Here is a 22,641-nt window from a genome sequence, read left to right on the forward strand (position 1 = left end):
GTGCATGGGGTGTCTTTGGAACATTTTGTCACCAGCCGACTCCCAAATTCAGTGATTGCCCATCTCAGCCCAGCAAGCAGGTAGAACCACTTTCGTGGTGTCTTTCAGCTGGCTACCGGGGCAGTGGAAGAACTACCAACAGAACTCCTTTCTGGCACCCTCCCCGGTGGAGTTGTGCATGGGGTGTGTTTGGAACATTTTGTCACCAGCCAACTCCAAAAGTCAGCGATTGCCCATCTCTGACCAGAAAGCAGGTAGAACCACTTTTGTGGTGTCTTTCATCTGGCTACCGGGGCAGTGTCAGAACTACCAACAGAACTCCTTTCTGGCACCTTCCCCGGTGGAGTTGTGCATGGGGTGTCTTTGGAACATTTTGTCAGCAGCCGACTCCCAAATTCAGTGATTGCCCATCTCAGCCCAGCAAGCAGGTAGAACCACTTTCGTGGTGTCTTTCAGCTGGCTACCGGGGCAGTGGAAGAACTACCAACAGAACTCCTTTCTGGCACCTTCCCCGGTGGAGTTGTGCATGGGGTGTGTTTGGAACATTTTGTCACCAGCCGAGTCAAAAGTCAGCGATTGCCCATCTCAGCCCAGCAAGCAGGTAGAACCACTTTCGTGGTGTCCTTCAGCTGGCTACCGGGGCAGTGTAAGAACTACCAACAGAACTCCTTTCTGGCACCCTCCCCGGTGGAGTTGTGCATGGGGTGTGTTTGGAACATTTTGTCACCAGCCAACTCCAAAAGTCAGCGATTGCCCATCTCTGACCAGAAAGCAGGTAGAACCACTTTTGTGGTGTCTTTCATCTGGCTACCGGGGCAGTGGAAGAACTACCACCAGAACTCCTTTCTGGCACCTTCCCCGGTGGAGTTGTGCATGGGGTGTGTTTGGAACGTTTTGTCACCAGCCGACTCCAAAAGGCAGCGATTCCCCATCTCAGCCCAGCAAGCAGGTAGAACCACTTTTGTGGTGTCTTTCAGCTGGCTACCGGGGCAGTAGAAGAACTACCACCAGAACTCCTTTCTGGCACCTTCCCCGGTGGAGTTGTGCATGGGGTGTGTTTGGAACATTTTGTCACCAGCCGAGTCAAAAGTCAGCGATTGCCCATCTCAGCCCAGCAAGCAGGTAAAACCAATTTTCTGGTGTCTTTCAGCTGGCTACCGGGGCAGTGTAAGAACTACCAACAGAACTCCTTTCTGGCACCTTCCCCGGTGGAGTTGTGCATGGGGTGTGTTTGGAACACTTTCTCACCAGCCGACTCCAAAAGTCAGCGATTCCCCATCTCAGCCCAGCAAGCAGGTAGAACAACTTTTGTGGTGTCTTTCAGCTGGCTACCGGGGCAGTGGAAGAACAAGCAACGGAATTCCTTTCTGGCACCTTCCCCGGTGGAGTTGTGCATGGGGTGTGTTTGGAACATTTTGTCACCAGCCGACTCCCAAAGTCAGCGATTCCCCATCTCAGCCCAGCAAGCAGGTAGAACCACTTTTGTGGTGTCTTTCAGCTGGCTACCGGGGCAGTGTAAGAACTACCACCAGAACTCCTTTCTGGCACCTTCCCCGGTGGAGTTGTGCATGGGGTGTGTTTGCAACACTATCTCACCAGCCTACTCCAAAAGTCAGCGATTGCCCATCTCAGCCCAGAAAGCAGGTAGAACCACTTTCGTTGTGTCCTTCAGCTGGCTACCGGGGCAGTGGAAGAACTACCAACAGAACTCCTTTCTGGCACCTTCCCCGCTGGAGTTGTGCATGGGGTGTGTTTGGAACACTTTCTCACCAGCCGACTCCAAAAGTCAGCGATTGCCCATCTCAGCCCAGCAAGCAGGTAGAACCACTTTTGTGGTGTCTTTCAGCTGGCTACCGGGGCAGTGTAAGAACTACCAACAGAACTCCTTTCTGGCACCTTCCCCGGTGGAGTTGTGCATGGGGTGTGTTTGCAACATTTTGTCACCAGCCGACTCCAAAAGTAGCGATTGCCCATCTCAGCCCAGCAAGCAGGTAGAACCACTTTTGTGGTGTCTTTCAGCTGGCTACCGGGGCAGTGTCAGAACTGCCAAAAGAACTCCTTTCTGGCACTTTCCCTGGTGGAGCTGTGCATGGGGTGTGTTTGGAACGTTTTGTCACCAGCCGACTCCAAAAGTCAGCGATTCCCCATCTCAGCCCAGCAAGCAGGTAGAACCACTTTTGTGGTGTCTTTCAGCTGGCTACCGGGGCAGTGGAAGAACTACCAACAGAACTCCTTTCTGGCACCCTCCCCGGTGGAGTTGTGCATGGGGTGTGTTTGGAACATTTTGTCACCAGCCAACTCCAAAAGTCAGCGATTGCCCATCTCTGACCAGAAAGCAGGTAGAACCACTTTTGTGGTGTCTTTCATCTGGCTACCGGGGCAGTGTCAGAACTACCAACAGAACTCCTTTCTGGCACCTTCCCCGGTGGAGTTGTGCATGGGGTGTGTTTGGAACATTTTGTCACCAGCCGAGTCAAAAGTCAGCGATTCCCCATCTCAGCCCAGCAAGCAGGTAAAACCAATTTTCTGGTGTCTTTCAGCTGGCTACCGGGGCAGTGGAAGAACTACCAACAGAACTCCTTTCTGGCACCTTCCCCGGTGGAGTTGTGCATGGGGTGTCTTTGGAACATTTTGTCAGCAGCCGACTCCCAAATTCAGTGATTGCCCATCTCAGCCCAGCAAGCAGGTAGAACCACTTTCGTGGTGTCCTTCAGCTGGCTACCGGGGCAGTGTAAGAACTACCAACAGAACTCCTTTCTGGCACCCTCCCCGGTGGAGTTGTGCATGGGGTGTGTTTGGAACATTTTGTCACCAGCCAACTCCAAAAGTCAGCGATTGCCCATCTCTGACCAGAAAGCAGGTAGAACCACTTTTGTGGTGTCTTTCATCTGGCTACCGGGGCAGTGTCAGAACTACCACCAGAACTCCTTTCTGGCACCTTCCCCGGTGGAGTTGTGCATGGGGTGTGTTTGGAACATTTTGTCACCAGCCGACTCCAAAAGGCAGCGATTCCCCATCTCAGCCCAGCAAGCAGGTAGAACCACTTTTGTGGTGTCTTTCAGCTGGCTACCGGGGCAGTAGAAGAACTACCACCAGAACTCCTTTCTGGCACCTTCCCCGGTGGAGTTGTGCATGGGGTGTGTTTGGAACATTTTGTCACCAGCCGAGTCAAAAGTCAGCGATTGCCCATCTCAGCCCAGCAAGCAGGTAAAACCAATTTTCTGGTGTCTTTCAGCTGGCTACCGGGGCAGTGTAAGAACTACCAACAGAACTCCTTTCTGGCACCTTCCCCGGTGGAGTTGTGCATGGGGTGTGTTTGGAACACTTTCTCACCAGCCGACTCCAAAAGTCAGCGATTCCCCATCTCAGCCCAGCAAGCAGGTAGAACAACTTTTGTGGTGTCTTTCAGCTGGCTACCGGGGCAGTGGAAGAACAAGCAACGGAATTCCTTTCTGGCACCTTCCCCGGTGGAGTTGTGCATGGGGTGTGTTTGGAACATTTTGTCACCAGCCGACTCCCAAAGTCAGCGATTCCCCATCTCAGCCCAGCAAGCAGGTAGAACCACTTTTGTGGTGTCTTTCAGCTGGCTACCGGGGCAGTGTAAGAACTACCACCAGAACTCCTTTCTGGCACCTTCCCCGGTGGAGTTGTTCATGGGGTGTGTTTGGAACATTTTGTCACCAGCCGAGTCAAAAGTCAGCGATTGCCCATGTCAGCCCAGCAAGCAGGTAGAACCACTTTCGTGGTGTCCTTCAGCTGGCTACCGGGGCAGTGTAAGAACTACCAACAGAACTCCTTTCTGGCACCCTCCCCGGTGGAGTTGTGCATGGGGTGTGTTTGGAACATTTTGTCACCAGCCAACTCCAAAAGTCAGCGATTCCCCATCTCTGACCAGAAAGCAGGTAGAACCACTTTTGTGGTGTCTTTCATCTGGCTACCGGGGCAGTGTCAGAACTACCAACAGAACTCCTTGCTGGCACCTTCCCCGGTGGAGTTGTGCATGGGGTGTGTTTGGAACATTTTGTCACCAGCCGAGTCAAAAGTCAGCGATTGCCAATCTCAGCCCAGCAAGCAGGCAGAACCACTTTCGTGGTGTCTTTCATCTGGCTACCGGGGCAGTGGAAGAACTACCAACAGAACTCCTTTCTGGCACCTTTCCCGCTGGAGTTGTGCATGGGGTGTGTTTGCAACACTATCTCACCAGCCTACTCCAAAAGTCAGCGATTGCCCATCTCAGCCCAGAAAGCAGGTAGAACCACTTTCGTGGTGTCCTTCAGCTGGCTACCGGGGCAGTGGAAGAACTACCAACAGAACTCCTTTCTGGCACCTTCCCCGGGGGAGTTGTGCATGGGGTGTGTTTGGAACATTTTGTCACCAGCCAACTCCAAAAGTCAGCGATTGCCCATCTCTGACCAGAAAGCAGGTAGAACCACTTTTGTGGTGTCTTTCATCTGGCTACCGGGGCAGTGTCAGAACTACCAACAGAACTCCTTTCTGGCACCTTCCCCGGTGGAGTTGTGCATGGGGTGTCTTTGGAACATTTTGTCAGCAGCCGACTCCCAAATTCAGTGATTGCCCATCTCAGCCCAGCAAGCAGGTAGAACCACTTTCGTGGTGTCTTTCAGCTGGCTACCGGGGCAGTGGAAGAACTACCAACAGAACTCCTTTCTGGCACCTTCCCCGGTGGAGTTGTGCATGGGGTGTGTTTGGAACATTTTGTCACCAGCCGAGTCAAAAGTCAGCGATTGCCCATCTCAGCCCAGCAAGCAGGTAGAACCACTTTCGTGGTGTCCTTCAGCTGGCTACCGGGGCAGTGTAAGAACTACCAACAGAACTCCTTTCTGGCACCCTCCCCGGTGGAGTTGTGCATGGGGTGTGTTTGGAACATTTTGTCACCAGCCAACTCCAAAAGTCAGCGATTGCCCATCTCTGACCAGAAAGCAGGTAGAACCACTTTTGTGGTGTCTTTCATCTGGCTACCGGGGCAGTGTCAGAACTACCACCAGAACTCCTTTCTGGCACCTTCCCCGGTGGAGTTGTGCATGGGGTGTGTTTGGAACGTTTTGTCACCAGCCGACTCCAAAAGGCAGCGATTCCCCATCTCAGCCCAGCAAGCAGGTAGAACCACTTTTGTGGTGTCTTTCAGCTGGCTACCGGGGCAGTAGAAGAACTACCACCAGAACTCCTTTCTGGCACCTTCCCCGGTGGAGTTGTGCATGGGGTGTGTTTGGAACATTTTGTCACCAGCCGAGTCAAAAGTCAGCGATTGCCCATCTCAGCCCAGCAAGCAGGTAAAACCAATTTTCTGGTGTCTTTCAGCTGGCTACCGGGGCAGTGTAAGAACTACCAACAGAACTCCTTTCTGGCACCTTCCCCGGTGGAGTTGTGCATGGGGTGTGTTTGGAACACTTTCTCACCAGCCGACTCCAAAAGTCAGCGATTCCCCATCTCAGCCCAGCAAGCAGGTAGAACAACTTTTGTGGTGTCTTTCAGCTGGCTACCGGGGCAGTGGAAGAACAAGCAACGGAATTCCTTTCTGGCACCTTCCCCGGTGGAGTTGTGCATGGGGTGTGTTTGGAACATTTTGTCACCAGCCGACTCCCAAAGTCAGCGATTCCCCATCTCAGCCCAGCAAGCAGGTAGAACCACTTTTGTGGTGTCTTTCAGCTGGCTACCGGGGCAGTGTAAGAACTACCACCAGAACTCCTTTCTGGCACCTTCCCCGGTGGAGTTGTGCATGGGGTGTGTTATGAACATTTTGTCACCAGCCGAGTCAAAAGTCAGCGATTGCCCATGTCAGCCCAGCAAGCAGGTAGAACCACTTTCGTGGTGTCCTTCAGCTGGCTACCGGGGCAGTGTAAGAACTACCAACAGAACTCCTTTCTGGCACCCTCCCCGGTGGAGTTGTGCATGGGGTGTGTTTGGAACATTTTGTCACCAGCCAACTCCAAAAGTCAGCGATTCCCCATCTCTGACCAGAAAGCAGGTAGAACCACTTTTGTGGTGTCTTTCATCTGGCTACCGGGGCAGTGTCAGAACTACCAACAGAACTCCTTGCTGGCACCTTCCCCGGTGGAGTTGTGCATGGGGTGTGTTTGGAACATTTTGTCACCAGCCGAGTCAAAAGTCAGCGATTGCCCATCTCAGCCCAGCAAGCAGGTAAAACCACTTTTGTGGTGTCTTTCAGCTGGCTACCGGGGCAGTGGAAGAACTACCAACAGAACTCCTTTCTGGCACCTTCCCCGCTGGAGTTGTGCATGGGGTGTGTTTGCAACATTTTGTCACCAGCCGACTCCAAAAGTAGCGATTGCCCATCTCAGCCCAGAAAGCAGGTAGAACCACTTTCGTTGTGTCCTTCAGCTGGCTACCGGGGCAGTGTAAGAACTACCAACAGAACTCCTTTCTGGCACCTTCCCCGCTGGAGTTGTGCATGGGGTGTGTTTGGAACACTTTCTCACCAGCCGACTCCAAAAGTCAGCGATTGCCCATCTCAGCCCAGCAAGCAGGTAGAACCACTTTTGTGGTGTCTTTCAGCTGGCTACCGGGGCAGTGTAAGAACTACCAACAGAACTCCTTTCTGGCACCTTCCCCGCTGGAGTTGTGCATGGGGTGTGTTTGCAACATTTTGTCACCAGCCGACTCCAAAAGTAGCGATTGCCCATCTCAGCCCAGCAAGCAGGTAGAACCACTTTTGTGGTGTCTTTCAGCTGGCTACCGGGGCAGTAGAAGAACTACCACCAGAACTCCTTTCTGGCACTTTCCCTGGTGGAGCTGTGCATGGGGTGTGTTTGGAACGTTTTGTCACCAGCCGACTCCAAAAGTCAGCGATTCCCCATCTCAGCCCAGCAAGCAGGTAGAACCACTTTTGTGGTGTCTTTCAGCTGGCTACCGGGGCAGTAGAAGAACTACCACCAGAACTCCTTTCTGGCACCTTCCCCGGTGGAGTTGTGCATGGGGTGTCTTTGGAACATTTTGTCAGCAGCCGACTCCCAAATTCAGTGATTGCCCATCTCAGCCCAGCAAGCAGGTAGAACCACTTTCGTGGTGTCTTTCAGCTGGCTACCGGGGCAGTGGAAGAACTACCAACAGAACTCCTTTCTGGCACCCTCCCCGGTGGAGTTGTGCATGGGGTGTGTTTGGAACATTTTGTCACCAGCCAACTCCAAAAGTCAGCGATTGCCCATCTCTGACCAGAAAGCAGGTAGAACCACTTTTGTGGTGTCTTTCATCTGGCTACCGGGGCAGTGTCAGAACTACCAACAGAACTCCTTTCTGGCACCTTCCCCGGTGGAGTTGTGCATGGGGTGTGTTTGGAACATTTTGTCACCAGCCGAGTCAAAAGTCAGCGATTCCCCATCTCAGCCCAGCAAGCAGGTAAAACCAATTTTCTGGTGTCTTTCAGCTGGCTACCGGGGCAGTGGAAGAACTACCAACAGAACTCCTTTCTGGCACCTTCCCCGGTGGAGTTGTGCATGGGGTGTCTTTGGAACATTTTGTCAGCAGCCGACTCCCAAATTCAGTGATTGCCCATCTCAGCCCAGCAAGCAGGTAGAACCACTTTCGTGGTGTCCTTCAGCTGGCTACCGGGGCAGTGTAAGAACTACCAACAGAACTCCTTTCTGGCACCCTCCCCGGTGGAGTTGTGCATGGGGTGTGTTTGGAACATTTTGTCACCAGCCAACTCCAAAAGTCAGCGATTGCCCATCTCAGCCCAGCAAGCAGGTAGAACCACTTTTGTGGTGTCTTTCAGCTGGCTACCGGGGCAGTGGAAGAACTACCAACAGAACTCCTTTCTGGCACTTTCCCTGGTGGAGTTGTGCATGGGGTGTGTTTGGAACGTTTTGTCACCAGCCGACTCCAAAAGGCAGCGATTCCCCATCTCAGCCCAGCAAGCAGGTAGAACCACTTTTGTGGTGTCTTTCATCTGGCTACCGGGGCAGTGTCAGAACTACCAACAGAACTCCTTGCTGGCACCTTCCCCGGTGGAGTTGTGCATGGGGTGTGTTTGGAACATTTTGTCACCAGCCGAGTCAAAAGTCAGCGATTGCCCATCTCAGCCCAGCAAGCAGGTAAAACCAATTTTCTGGTGTCTTTCAGCTGGCTACCGGGGCAGTGTAAGAACTACCAACAGAACTCCTTTCTGGCACCTTCCCCGGTGGAGTTGTGCATGGGGTGTGTTTGGAACACTTTCTCACCAGCCGACTCCAAAAGTCAGCGATTCCCCATCTCAGCCCAGCAAGCAGGTAGAACAACTTTTGTGGTGTCTTTCAGCTGGCTACCGGGGCAGTGGAAGAACAAGCAACGGAATTCCTTTCTGGCACCTTCCCCGGTGGAGTTGTGCATGGGGTGTGTTTGGAACATTTTGTCACCAGCCGACTCCCAAAGTCAGCGATTCCCCATCTCAGCCCAGCAAGCAGGTAGAACCACTTTTGTGGTGTCTTTCAGCTGGCTACCGGGGCAGTGTAAGAACTACCACCAGAACTCCTTTCTGGCACCTTCCCCGGTGGAGTTGTTCATGGGGTGTGTTTGGAACATTTTGTCACCAGCCGAGTCAAAAGTCAGCGATTGCCCATGTCAGCCCAGCAAGCAGGTAGAACCACTTTCGTGGTGTCCTTCAGCTGGCTACCGGGGCAGTGTAAGAACTACCAACAGAACTCCTTTCTGGCACCCTCCCCGGTGGAGTTGTGCATGGGGTGTGTTTGGAACATTTTGTCACCAGCCAACTCCAAAAGTCAGCGATTCCCCATCTCTGACCAGAAAGCAGGTAGAACCACTTTTGTGGTGTCTTTCATCTGGCTACCGGGGCAGTGTCAGAACTACCAACAGAACTCCTTGCTGGCACCTTCCCCGGTGGAGTTGTGCATGGGGTGTGTTTGGAACATTTTGTCACCAGCCGAGTCAAAAGTCAGCGATTGCCAATCTCAGCCCAGCAAGCAGGTAGAACCACTTTCGTGGTGTCTTTCATCTGGCTACCGGGGCAGTGGAAGAACTACCAACAGAACTCCTTTCTGGCACCTTTCCCGCTGGAGTTGTGCATGGGGTGTGTTTGCAACACTATCTCACCAGCCTACTCCAAAAGTCAGCGATTGCCCATCTCAGCCCAGAAAGCAGGTAGAACCACTTTCGTGGTGTCCTTCAGCTGGCTACCGGGGCAGTGGAAGAACTACCAACAGAACTCCTTTCTGGCACCTTCCCCGGGGGAGTTGTGCATGGGGTGTGTTTGGAACATTTTGTCACCAGCCAACTCCAAAAGTCAGCGATTGCCCATCTCTGACCAGAAAGCAGGTAGAACCACTTTTGTGGTGTCTTTCATCTGGCTACCGGGGCAGTGTCAGAACTACCAACAGAACTCCTTTCTGGCACCTTCCCCGGTGGAGTTGTGCATGGGGTGTGTTTGGAACGTTTTGTCACCAGCCGACTCCAAAAGGCAGCGATTCCCCATCTCAGCCCAGCAAGCAGGTAGAACCACTTTTGTGGTGTCTTTCAGCTGGCTACCGGGGCAGTAGAAGAACTACCACCAGAACTCCTTTCTGGCACCTTCCCCGGTGGAGTTGTGCATGGGGTGTGTTTGGAACATTTTGTCACCAGCCGAGTCAAAAGTCAGCGATTGCCCATCTCAGCCCAGCAAGCAGGTAAAACCAATTTTCTGGTGTCTTTCAGCTGGCTACCGGGGCAGTGTAAGAACTACCAACAGAACTCCTTTCTGGCACCTTCCCCGGTGGAGTTGTGCATGGGGTGTGTTTGGAACACTTTCTCACCAGCCGACTCCAAAAGTCAGCGATTCCCCATCTCAGCCCAGCAAGCAGGTAGAACAACTTTTGTGGTGTCTTTCAGCTGGCTACCGGGGCAGTGGAAGAACAAGCAACGGAATTCCTTTCTGGCACCTTCCCCGGTGGAGTTGTGCATGGGGTGTGTTTGGAACATTTTGTCACCAGCCGACTCCCAAAGTCAGCGATTCCCCATCTCAGCCCAGCAAGCAGGTAGAACCACTTTTGTGGTGTCTTTCAGCTGGCTACCGGGGCAGTAGAAGAACTACCACCAGAACTCCTTTCTGGCACCCTCCCCGGTGGAGTTGTGCATGGGGTGTGTTTGGAACATTTTGTCACCAGCCAACTCCAAAAGTCAGCGATTGCCCATCTCTGACCAGAAAGCAGGTAGAACCACTTTTGTGGTGTCTTTCATCTGGCTACCGGGGCAGTGTCAGAACTACCAACAGAACTCCTTTCTGGCACCTTCCCCGGTGGAGTTGTGCATGGGGTGTGTTTGGAACATTTTGTCACCAGCCGAGTCAAAAGTCAGCGATTGCCCATCTCAGCCCAGCAAGCAGGCAGAAACACTTTCGTGGTGTCTTTCATCTGGCTACCGGGGCAGTGGAAGAACTACCAACAGAACTCCTTTCTGGCACCTTTCCCGGTGGAGTTGTGCATGGGGTGTGTTTGCAACACTATCTCACCAGCCTACTCCAAAAGTCAGCGATTGCCCATCTCAGCCCAGAAAGCAGGTAGAACCACTTTCGTGGTGTCCTTCAGCTGGCTACCGGGGCAGTGGAAGAACTACCAACAGAACTCCTTTCTGGCACCTTCCCCGCTGGAGTTGTGCATGGGGTGTGTTTGGAACACTTTCTCACCAGCCGACTCCAAAAGTCAGCGATTGCCCATGTCAGCCCAGCAAGCAGGTAGAACCACTTTCGTGGTGTCCTTCAGCTGGCTACCGGGGCAGTGTAAGAACTACCAACAGAACTCCTTTCTGGCACCCTCCCCGGTGGAGTTGTGCATGGGGTGTGTTTGGAACATTTTGTCACCAGCCAACTCCAAAAGTCAGCGATTCCCCATCTCTGACCAGAAAGCAGGTAGAACCACTTTTGTGGTGTCTTTCATCTGGCTACCGGGGCAGTGTCAGAACTACCAACAGAACTCCTTGCTGGCACCTTCCCCGGTGGAGTTGTGCATGGGGTGTGTTTGGAACATTTTGTCACCAGCCGAGTCAAAAGTCAGCGATTGCCAATCTCAGCCCAGCAAGCAGGCAGAACCACTTTCGTGGTGTCTTTCATCTGGCTACCGGGGCAGTGGAAGAACTACCAACAGAACTCCTTTCTGGCACCTTTCCCGCTGGAGTTGTGCATGGGGTGTGTTTGCAACACTATCTCACCAGCCTACTCCAAAAGTCAGCGATTGCCCATCTCAGCCCAGAAAGCAGGTAGAACCACTTTCGTGGTGTCCTTCAGCTGGCTACCGGGGCAGTGGAAGAACTACCAACAGAACTCCTTTCTGGCACCTTCCCCGGGGGAGTTGTGCATGGGGTGTGTTTGGAACATTTTGTCACCAGCCAACTCCAAAAGTCAGCGATTGCCCATCTCTGACCAGAAAGCAGGTAGAACCACTTTTGTGGTGTCTTTCATCTGGCTACCGGGGCAGTGTCAGAACTACCAACAGAACTCCTTTCTGGCACCTTCCCCGGTGGAGTTGTGCATGGGGTGTGTTTGGAACGTTTTGTCACCAGCCGACTCCAAAAGGCAGCGATTCCCCATCTCAGCCCAGCAAGCAGGTAGAACCACTTTTGTGGTGTCTTTCAGCTGGCTACCGGGGCAGTAGAAGAACTACCACCAGAACTCCTTTCTGGCACCTTCCCCGGTGGAGTTGTGCATGGGGTGTGTTTGGAACATTTTGTCACCAGCCGAGTCAAAAGTCAGCGATTGCCCATCTCAGCCCAGCAAGCAGGTAAAACCAATTTTCTGGTGTCTTTCAGCTGGCTACCGGGGCAGTGTAAGAACTACCAACAGAACTCCTTTCTGGCACCTTCCCCGGTGGAGTTGTGCATGGGGTGTGTTTGGAACACTTTCTCACCAGCCGACTCCAAAAGTCAGCGATTCCCCATCTCAGCCCAGCAAGCAGGTAGAACAACTTTTGTGGTGTCTTTCAGCTGGCTACCGGGGCAGTGGAAGAACAAGCAACGGAATTCCTTTCTGGCACCTTCCCCGGTGGAGTTGTGCATGGGGTGTGTTTGGAACATTTTGTCACCAGCCGACTCCCAAAGTCAGCGATTCCCCATCTCAGCCCAGCAAGCAGGTAGAACCACTTTTGTGGTGTCTTTCAGCTGGCTACCGGGGCAGTAGAAGAACTACCACCAGAACTCCTTTCTGGCACCCTCCCCGGTGGAGTTGTGCATGGGGTGTGTTTGGAACATTTTGTCACCAGCCAACTCCAAAAGTCAGCGATTGCCCATCTCTGACCAGAAAGCAGGTAGAACCACTTTTGTGGTGTCTTTCATCTGGCTACCGGGGCAGTGTCAGAACTACCAACAGAACTCCTTTCTGGCACCTTCCCCGGTGGAGTTGTGCATGGGGTGTGTTTGGAACATTTTGTCACCAGCCGAGTCAAAAGTCAGCGATTGCCCATCTCAGCCCAGCAAGCAGGCAGAAACACTTTCGTGGTGTCTTTCATCTGGCTACCGGGGCAGTGGAAGAACTACCAACAGAACTCCTTTCTGGCACCTTTCCCGGTGGAGTTGTGCATGGGGTGTGTTTGCAACACTATCTCACCAGCCTACTCCAAAAGTCAGCGATTGCCCATCTCAGCCCAGAAAGCAGGTAGAACCACTTTCGTGGTGTCCTTCAGCTGGCTACCGGGGCAGTGGAAGAACTACCAACAGAACTCCTTTCTGGCACCTTCCCCGCTGGAGTTGTGCATGGGGTGTGTTTGGAACACTTTCTCACCAGCCGACTCCAAAAGTCAGCGATTGCCCATCTCAGCCCAGCAAGCAGGTAGAACCACTTTTGTGGTGTCTTTCAGCTGGCTACCGGGGCAGTGTAAGAACTACCAACAGAACTCCTTTCTGGCACCTTCCCCGCTGGAGTTGTGCATGGGGTGTGTTTGCAACATTTTGTCACCAGCCGACTCCAAAAGTAGCGATTGCCCATCTCAGCCCAGCAAGCAGGTAGAACCACTTTTGTGGTGTCTTTCAGCTGGCTACCGGGGCAGTAGAAGAACTACCACCAGAACTCCTTTCTGGCACTTTCCCTGGTGGAGCTGTGCATGGGGTGTGTTTGGAACGTTTTGTCACCAGCCGACTCCAAAAGTCAGCGATTCCCCATCTCAGCCCAGCAAGCAGGTAGAACCACTTTTGTGGTGTCTTTCATCTGGCTACCGGGGCAGTAGAAGAACTACCACCAGAACTCCTTTCTGGCACCTTCCCCGGTGGAGTTGTGCATGGGGTGTGTTTGGAACATTTTGTCACCAGCCGAGTCAAAAGTCAGCGATTGCCCATCTCAGCCCAGCAAGCAGGTAGAACCACTTTTGTGGTGTCTTTCAGCTGGCTACCGGGGCAGTGGAAGAACTACCACCAGAACTCCTTTCTGGCACCTTCCCCGGTGGAGTTGTGCATGGGGTGTCTTTGGAACATTTTGTCAGCAGCCGACTCCCAAATTCAGTGATTGCCCATCTCAGCCCAGCAAGCAGGTAGAACCACTTTCGTGGTGTCTTTCAGCTGGCTACCGGGGCAGTGTAAGAACTACCAACAGAACTCCTTTCTGGCACCTTCCCCGGTGGAGTTGTGCATGGGGTGTGTTTGGAACATTTTGTCACCAGCCTACTCCAAAAGTCAGCGATTCCCCATCTCAGCCCAGCAAGCAGGTAGAACAACTTTTGTGGTGTCTTTCAGCTGGCTACCGGGGCAGTGGAAGAACTACCAACAGAACTCCTTTCTGGCACCTTCCCCGCTGGAGTTGTGCATGGGGTGTGTTTGGAACATTTTGTCACCAGCTGACTCCAAAAGTCAGCGATTGCCCATCTCAGCCCAGAAAGCAGGTAGAACCACTTTTGTGGTGTCTTTCAGCTGGCTACCGGGGCAGTGGAAGAACTACCAACAAAACTCCTTTCTGGCACCTTCCCCGGTGGAGTTGTGCATGGGGTGTCTTTGGAACATTTTGTCACCAGCCGAGTCAAAAGTCAGCGATGCCCATCTCAGCCCAGAAAGCAGGTAGAACCACTTTTGTGGTGTCTTTCATCTGGCTACCGGGGCAGTGGAAGAACAAGCAACGGAATTCCTTTCTGGCACCTTCCCTGGTGGAGTTGTGCATGGGGTGTGTTTGGAACATTTTGTCACCAGCCTACTCCAAAAGGCAGCGATTCCCCATCTCAGCCCAGCAAGCAGGTAGAACCACTTTGTGGTGTCTTTCAGCTGGCTACCGGGGCAGTGGAAGAACTACCAACAGAACTCCTTTCTGGCACCTTCCCCGGGGGAGTTGTGCATGGGGTGTGTTTGGAACACTTTCTCACCAGCCGACTCCAAAAGTCAGCGATTGCCCATCTCAGCCCAGCAAGCAGGTAGAACAACTTTTGTGGTGTCTTTCATCTGGCTACCGGGGCAGTGTAAGAACTACCAACAGAACTCCTTTCTGGCACCTTCCCCGGGGGAGTTGTGCATGGGGTGTGTTTGGAACACTTTCTCACCAGCCGACTCCAAAAGTCAGCGATTGCCCATCTCAGCCCAGCAAGCAGGTAGAACAACTTTTGTGGTGTCTTTCATCTGGCTACCGGGGCAGTGTAAGAACTACCAACAGAACTCTTTTCTGGCACCTTCCCCGGTGGAGTTGTGCATGGGGTGTGTTTGGAACATTTTGTCACCAGCCGACTCCAAAAGTCAGCGATGCCCATCTCAGCCCAGAAAGCAGGTAGAACCACTTTTGTGGTGTCTTTCATCTGGCTACCGGGGCAGTGTAAGAACTACCAACAGAACTCCTTTCTGGCACCTTCCCCGGTGGAGTTGTGCATGGGGTGTGTTTGGAACATTTTGTCACCAGCTGACTCCAAAAGTCAGCGATGCCCATCTCAGCCCAGAAAGCAGGTAGAACCACTTTTGTGGTGTCTTTCATCTGGCTACCGGGGCAGTGTAAGAACTACCAACAGAACTCCTTTCTGGCACCTTCCCCGGTGGAGTTGTGCATGGGGTGTGTTTGGAACATTTTGTCACCACCTACTCCTGTGAGACTTTTCTACCTGCTAGACATTTTACCCGAATCTTTTTTTACCTCTGAGACTTTTTTAACCCATGAGACTTTTTTTACCCGTCAGACTTATTGTACCCATGAGACTTATTTTACCCCTGAGACTTATTTTACCCCTGAGATTTTTACATGCGGGAATATTCTACCCATGAGACTTTTTCTACCTGTGATTCTTTTCTACCTGCTAGACTTTTTACGCAAATCTTTTTTTACCCATGAGACTTATTTTACCCCTGAGAGTTTTTTTACCCCTGAGACTTATTTTACCCCTGAGACTTTTTACCTGCGGGAATTTTTTACCCATGAGACTTTTTCTACCCATAAGACTTTTCTACCTGCTAGACTTTTTACCCGAATCTTTTTTTACCTCTGAGACTTTTTTTACCTGTGAGACTTTTTTTTACCCATGACTTTTTTTACCCGTCAGACTTTTTTCCCGTGAGACATTTTTTACCTATGGGACTTTTTACCTCTGAGACGTTTTTTTGCCTGTGAGACTTTTTTCACCCGTGAGACTTTTTTTACCTGTGAGACTTTTTTTACCCATGAGACTTATTTTACCCGTGAGACTTATTTTACCCCTGAGATTTTTACCTGCGGGAATTTTTTACCCATGAGACTTTTTCTACCCATAAGACTTTTCTACCTGCTAGATTTTTTACCCGAATCTTTTTTTACCTGTGAGACTTTTTTTACCCATGACTTTTTTTACCCGTCAGACTTTTTTCCCGTGAGACATTTTTTACCTATGGGACTTTTTACCTCTGAGACTTTTTACCCGTCAGATGTTTTTTAACCCGTGAGACTTTTTTTACCCCTGAGACTTATTTTACCTGTGAGACTTATTTTACCCCTGAGACTTTTTACCTGCGGGAATTTTTTACCCATGAGACTTTTTCTACCCATAAGACTTTTCTACCTGCTAGACTTTTTACCCGAATCTTTTTTTACCTCTGAGATTTTTTTTACCCATGACTTTTTTACCCGGCAGACTTTTTTCACGTGAGATATTTTTTTCATATGGGACTTTTTACCTCTGAGACTTTTCACCCGTCAGATGTTTTTTAACCCGTGAGACTTTTTTTACCTGTGAGACTTTTTTTACCTGTGAGACTTATTTTACCCCTGAGACTTATTTTACCCCTGAGACTTTTTACCTGTGGGAATTTTTTACCCATGAGACTTTTTCGACCTGTGCGACTTTTCTACCTGCTAGACTTTTTACGCAAATCTTTTTTTACCCATGAGACTTATTTTACCCCTGAGAGTTTTTTTACCCATGAGACTTATTTTACCCCTGAGACTTTTTACCTGCGGGAATTTTTTACCCATGAGACTTTTTCTACCCATAAGACTTTTCTACCTGCTAGACTTTTTACCCGAATCTTTTTTTACCTCTGAGACTTTTTTTACCTGTGAGACTTTTTTTTACCCATGACTTTTTTTACCCGTCAGACTTTTTTCCCGTGAGACATTTACCTATGGGACTTTTTACCTCTGAGACTTTTTACCCGTCAGATGTTTTTTAACCCGTGAGACTTTTTTTACCCCTGAGACTTATTTTACCTGTGAGACTTATTTTACCCCTGAGACTTTTTACCTGCGGGAATTTTTTACCCATGAGACTTTTTCTACCCATAAGACTTTTCTACCTGCTAGACTTTTTACCCGAATCTTTTTTTACCTCTGAGATTTTTTTTACCCATGACTTTTTTACCCGGCAGACTTTTTTCACGTGAGATATTTTTTTCATATGGGACTTTTTACCTCTGAGACTTTTTACCCGTCAGATGTTTTTTAACCCGTGAGACTTTTTTTACCCCTGAGACTTTTTTTACCTGTGAGACTTATTTTACCCCTGAGACTTATTTTACCCCTGAGACTTTTTACCTGTGGGAATTTTTTACCCATGAGACTTTTTCGACCTGTGCGACTTTTCTACCTGCTAGACTTTTTACGCAAATCCTTTTTTACCCATGAGACTTATTTTACCCCTGAGAGTTTTTTTTACCCATGAGACTTATTTTACCCCTGAGACTTTTTACCTGCAGGAATTTTTTACCCATGAGACTTTTTCTACCCATAAGACTTTTCTACCTGCTAGACTTTTTACCCGAATCTTTTTTTACCTCTGAGACTTTTTTTACCTGTGAGACTTTTTTTTACCCATGACTTTTTTTACCCGTCAGACTTTTTTCCTGTGAGACATTTTTTACCTATGGGACTTTTTGCCTCTGAGACGTTTTTTTGCCTGTGAGACTTTTTTCACCCGTGATACTTTTTTTACCTGTGAGACTTTTTTTACCCATGAGACATATTTTACCCCTGAGACTTATTTTACCCATGAGATTTTTACCTGCGGGAATTTTTTACCCATGAGACTTTTTCTACCTGTGCGACTTTTCTACCTGCTAGACTTTTTACCCGAATCTTTTTTTACCTCTGAGACTTTTTTTACCCATGACTTTTTTTACCCGTCAGACTTTTTTCACGTGAGACATTTTTTACCTATGGGACTTTTTACCTCTGAGACTTTTCACCCGTCAGATGTTTTTTAACCCGTGAGACTTTTTTTACCCCTGAGACTTATTTTACCCGTGAGACTTTTTACCTGTGGGAATTTTTTACCCATGAGACTTTTTCTACCTGTGAGACTTTTCTACCTGCTAGACTTTTTACCCGAATCTTTATTTACCTCTGAGACTTTTCTTACCCATGACTTTTTTACCCGGCAGACTTTTTTCACATGAGATATTTTTTTCATATGGGACTTTTTACCTCTGAGACTTTTTACCCATCAGATGTTTTTTAACCCGTGAGACTTTTTTTACCTGTGAGACTTTTTTTACCCCTGAGACTTATTTTACCCCTGAGACTATTTACCTGCGGGAATTTTTTACCCATGAGACTTTTTCGACCTGTGCGACTTTTCTACCTGCTAGACATTTTACCCGAATCTTTTTTTACCTCTGAGACTTTTTTTACCTGTGAGACTTTTTTTACCCATGACTTTTTTTACCCGTCAGACTTTTTTCACGTGAGACATTTTTTACATATGGGACTTTCTACCTCTGAGACTTTTCCCCCGTCAGATGTTTTTTAACCCGTGAGACTTTTTTTACCCCTGAGACTTATTTTACCTGTGAGACTTATTTTACCCCTGAGACTTTTTACCTGCGGGAATTTTTTATCCATGAGTCTTTTTCTACCTGTGAGACTTTTCTACCTGCTAGACTTTTTACCCGAATCTTTTTTTACCTCTGAGACTTTTTTTACCTGTGAGACTTTTTTTACCCATGACTTTTTTACCCGGCAGACTTTTTTCACGTGAGATATTTTTTTCATATGGGACTTTTTACCTCTGAGACTTTTTACCCATGAGATGTTTTTTAACCCATGAGACTTTTTTTATCCCTGAGACTTATTTTACCTGTGAGACTTATTTTACCTGTGAGACTTATTTTGCCTCTGAGACTTTTTACCTGCGGGAATTTTTTACCCATGAGACTTTTTCTACCTGTGAGACTTTTCTACCTGCTAGACATTTTACCCGAATCTTTTTTTACCTCTGAGACTTTTTTAACCCATGAGACTTTTTTTACCCGTCAGACTTATTGTACCCATGAGACTTATTTTACCCCTGAGACTTATTTTACCCCTGAGATTTTTACATGCGGGAATATTCTACCCATGAGACTTTTTCTACCTGTGATTCTTTTCTACCTGCTAGACTTTTTACGCAAATCTTTTTTTACCCATGAGACTTATTTTACCCCTGAGAGTTTTTTTACCCATGAGACTTATTTTACCCCTGAGACTTTTTACCTGCGGGAATTTTTTACCCATGAGACTTTTTCGACCTGTGCGACTTTTCTACCTGCTAGACATTTTACCCGAATCTTTTTTTACCTATGAGACTTTTTTTACCTGTGAGACTTTTTTTACCCATGACTTTTTTTACCCGTCAGACTTTTTTCACGTGAGACATTTTTTACCTATGGGACTTTTTACCTCTGAGACGTTTTTTTGCCTGTGAGACTTTTTTCACCCGTGAGACTTTTTTTACCTGTGAGACTTTTTTTACCCCTAAGACTTATTTTACCCGTGAGACTTATTTTACCCCTGAGATTTTTACCTGCGGGAATTTTTTACCCATGAGACTTTTTCTACCCATAAGACTTTTCTACCTGCTAGATTTTTTACCCTAATCTTTTTTTACCTCTGAGACTTTTTTTACCCATGACTTTTTTTACCCGTCAGACTTTTTTCCCGTGAGACATTTTTTACCTATGGGACTTTTTACCTCTGAGACTTTTTACCCGTCAGATGTTTTTTAACCCGTGAGACTTTTTTTACCTGTGAGACTTTTTTTACCTGTGAGACTTATTTTACCCCTGAGACCTATTTTACCCCTGAGATTTTTACCTGCGGGAATTTTTTACCCATGAGACTTTTTCTACCTGTGCGACTTTTCTACCTGCTAGACTTTTTACCCGAATCTTTTTTTACCTGTGAGACTTTTTTTACCCATGACTTTTTTTACCCGTCAGACTTTTTTCACGTGAGACATTTTTTACCTATGGGACTTTTTACCTCTGAGACTTTTCACCCGTCAGATGTTTTTTAACCCGTGAGACTTTTTTTACCCCTGAGACTTATTTTACCTGTGAGACTTATTTTATCCCTGAGACTTATTTTACCCCTGAGACTTTTTACCTGCGGGAATTTTTTACCCATGAGACTTTTTCTACCCATAAGACTTTTCTACCTGCTAGACTTTTTACCCGAATCTTTTTTTACCTCTGAGACTTTTTTTACCCATGACTTTTTTACCCGGCAGACTTTTTTCACTTGAGACATTTTTTTCATATGGGACTTTTTACCTCTGAGACTTTTTACCCGTCAGATGTTTTTTAACTCGTGAGACTTTTTTTACCCCTGAGACTTATTTTACCCCTGAGACTTATTTTACCCCTGAGACTTATTTTCCCCCTGAGACATTTTACCTGCGGGAATTTTTTACCCATGAGACTTTTTCTACCCATAAGACTTTTCTACCTGCTAGATTTTTTACCCTAATCTTTTTTTACCTCTGAGACTTTTTTTACCCATGACTTTTTTTACCCGTCAGACTTTTTTCCCGTGAGACATTTTTTACCTATGGGACTTTTTACCTCTGAGACTTTTTACCCGTCAGATGTTTTTTAACCTGTGAGACTTTTTTTACCTGTGAGACTTTTTTTACCTGTGAGACTTATTTTACCCCTGAGACCTATTTTACCCCTGAGATTTTTACCTGCGGGAATTTTTTACCCATGAGACTTTTTCTACCTGTGCGACTTTTCTACCTGCTAGACTTTTTACCCGAATCTTTTTTTACCTGTGAGACTTTTTTTACCCATGACTTTTTTTACCCGTCAGACTTTTTTCACGTGAGACATTTTTTACCTATGGGACTTTTTACCTCTGAGACTTTTCACCCGTCAGATGTTTTTTAACCCGTGAGACTTTTTTTACCCCTGAGACTTATTTTACCTGTGAGACTTATTTTATCCCTGAGACTTATTTTACCCCTGAGACTTTTTACCTGCGGGAATTTTTTACCCATGAGACTTTTTCTACCCATAAGACTTTTCTACCTGCTAGACTTTTTACCCGAATCTTTTTTTACCTCTGAGACTTTTTTTACCCATGACTTTTTTACCCGGCAGACTTTTTTCACTTGAGACATTTTTTTCATATGGGACTTTTTACCTCTGAGACTTTTTACCCGTCAGATGTTTTTTAACTCGTGAGACTTTTTTTACCCCTGAGACTTATTTTACCCCTGAGACTTATTTTACCCCTGAGACTTATTTTCCCCCTGAGACATTTTACCTGCGGGAATTTTTTACCCATGAGACTTTTTCTACCTGTGAGACTTTTCTACCTGCTAGACATTTTACCCGAATCTTTTTTTACCTGTGAGACTTTTTTTACCCATGACTTTTTTTACCCGTCAGACTTTTTTCCCGTGAGACATTTTTTACCTATGGGACTTTTTACCTCTGAGACTTTTCACCCGTCAGATGTTTTTTAACCCGTGAGACTTTTTTTACCTGTGAGACTTTTTTTACCTGTGAGACTTATTTTACCCCTGAGACTTATTTTACCCCTGAGACTTTTTACCTGTGGGAATTTTTTACCCATGAGACTTTTTCGACCTGTGCGACTTTTCTACCTGCTAGACTTTTTACGCAAATCTTTTTTTACCCATGAGACTTATTTTACCCCTGAGAGTTTTTTTACCCATGAGACTTATTTTACCCCTGAGACTTTTTACCTGCGGGAATTTTTTACCCATGAGACTTTTTCTACCCATAAGACTTTTCTACCTGCTAGACTTTTTACCCGAATCTTTTTTTACCTATGAGACTTTTTTTACCTGTGAGACTTTTTTTTAACCATGACTTTTTTTACCCGTCAGACTTTTTTCCCGTGAGACATTTTTTACCTATGGGACTTTTTGCCTCTGAGACGTTTTTTTGCCTGTGAGACTTTTTTCACCCGTGATACTTTTTTTACCTGTGAGACTTTTTTTACCCCTGAGACCTATTTTACCCCTGAGATTTTTACCTGCGGGAATTTTTTACCCATGAGACTTTTTCTACCTGTGCGACTTTTCTACCTGCTAGACTTTTTACCCGAATCTTTTTTTACCTGTGAGACTTTTTTTACCCATGACTTTTTTTACCCGTCAGACTTTTTTCACGTGAGACATTTTTTACCTATGGGACTTTTTACCTCTGAGACTTTTCACCCGTCAGATGTTTTTTAACCCGTGAGACTTTTTTTACCCCTGAGACTTATTTTACCTGTGAGACTTATTTTATCCCTGAGACTTATTTTACCCCTGAGACTTTTTACCTGCGGGAATTTTTTACCCATGAGACTTTTTCTACCCATAAGACTTTTCTACCTGCTAGACTTTTTACCCGAATCTTTTTTTACCTCTGAGACTTTTTTTACCCATGACTTTTTTACCCGGCAGACTTTTTTCACTTGAGACATTTTTTTCATATGGGACTTTTTACCTCTGAGACTTTTTACCCGTCAGATGTTTTTTAACTCGTGAGACTTTTTTTACCCCTGAGACTTATTTTACCCCTGAGACTTATTTTACCCCTGAGACTTATTTTCCCCCTGAGACATTTTACCTGCGGGAATTTTTTACCCATGAGACTTTTTCTACCTGTGAGACTTTTCTACCTGCTAGACATTTTACCCGAATCTTTTTTTACCTCTGATACTTCTTTTACCTGTGAGACTCACACTCACACTCACCCTCACACTTACCCTAACCCTAACCCTCACACTCACACTCACCCTCACTCTCACCCTCACCCTCAAACTCACACTCACACTCACCCTCACATTCACCCTCACCCTCGCACTCACCCTCACCCTCACACTCACACTCACCCTCACACTCACCCTCACACTCACACTCACACTCACCCTAACCCTAACCCTAACCCTCACACTCACACTCACCCTCACACTCACCCTCACACTCACCCTCACCCTCAAACTCACACTCACAGTCACACTCACCCTCACCCTCACCAACACACTCACACTCACCCTCACCCTCACACTCA

At 47.9% G+C, this 22,641-nt stretch overlaps 1 long non-coding RNA gene across 1 annotated transcript; it reads right to left on the bottom strand.

The window, feature by feature from the left end:
• Positions 1–15,329: 15,329 nt before the first annotated feature.
• LOC308057882 lies at positions 15,330–16,308 on the bottom strand. Its single transcript, XR_013925503.1, has 3 exons — positions 16,261–16,308; positions 15,680–15,834; positions 15,330–15,386 (listed from the first exon to the last, which is right to left on the bottom strand). It is a non-coding gene; the product is annotated as an uncharacterized lncRNA (long non-coding RNA).
• Between the last annotated feature and the right edge of the window lie 6,333 nt (positions 16,309–22,641).

This window comes from Falco punctatus, assembly GCF_963210335.1.
Source record: "Falco punctatus genome assembly, contig: scaffold_31, whole genome shotgun sequence".
Classification (NCBI taxonomy): Eukaryota; Metazoa; Chordata; class Aves; order Falconiformes; family Falconidae; genus Falco; species Falco punctatus.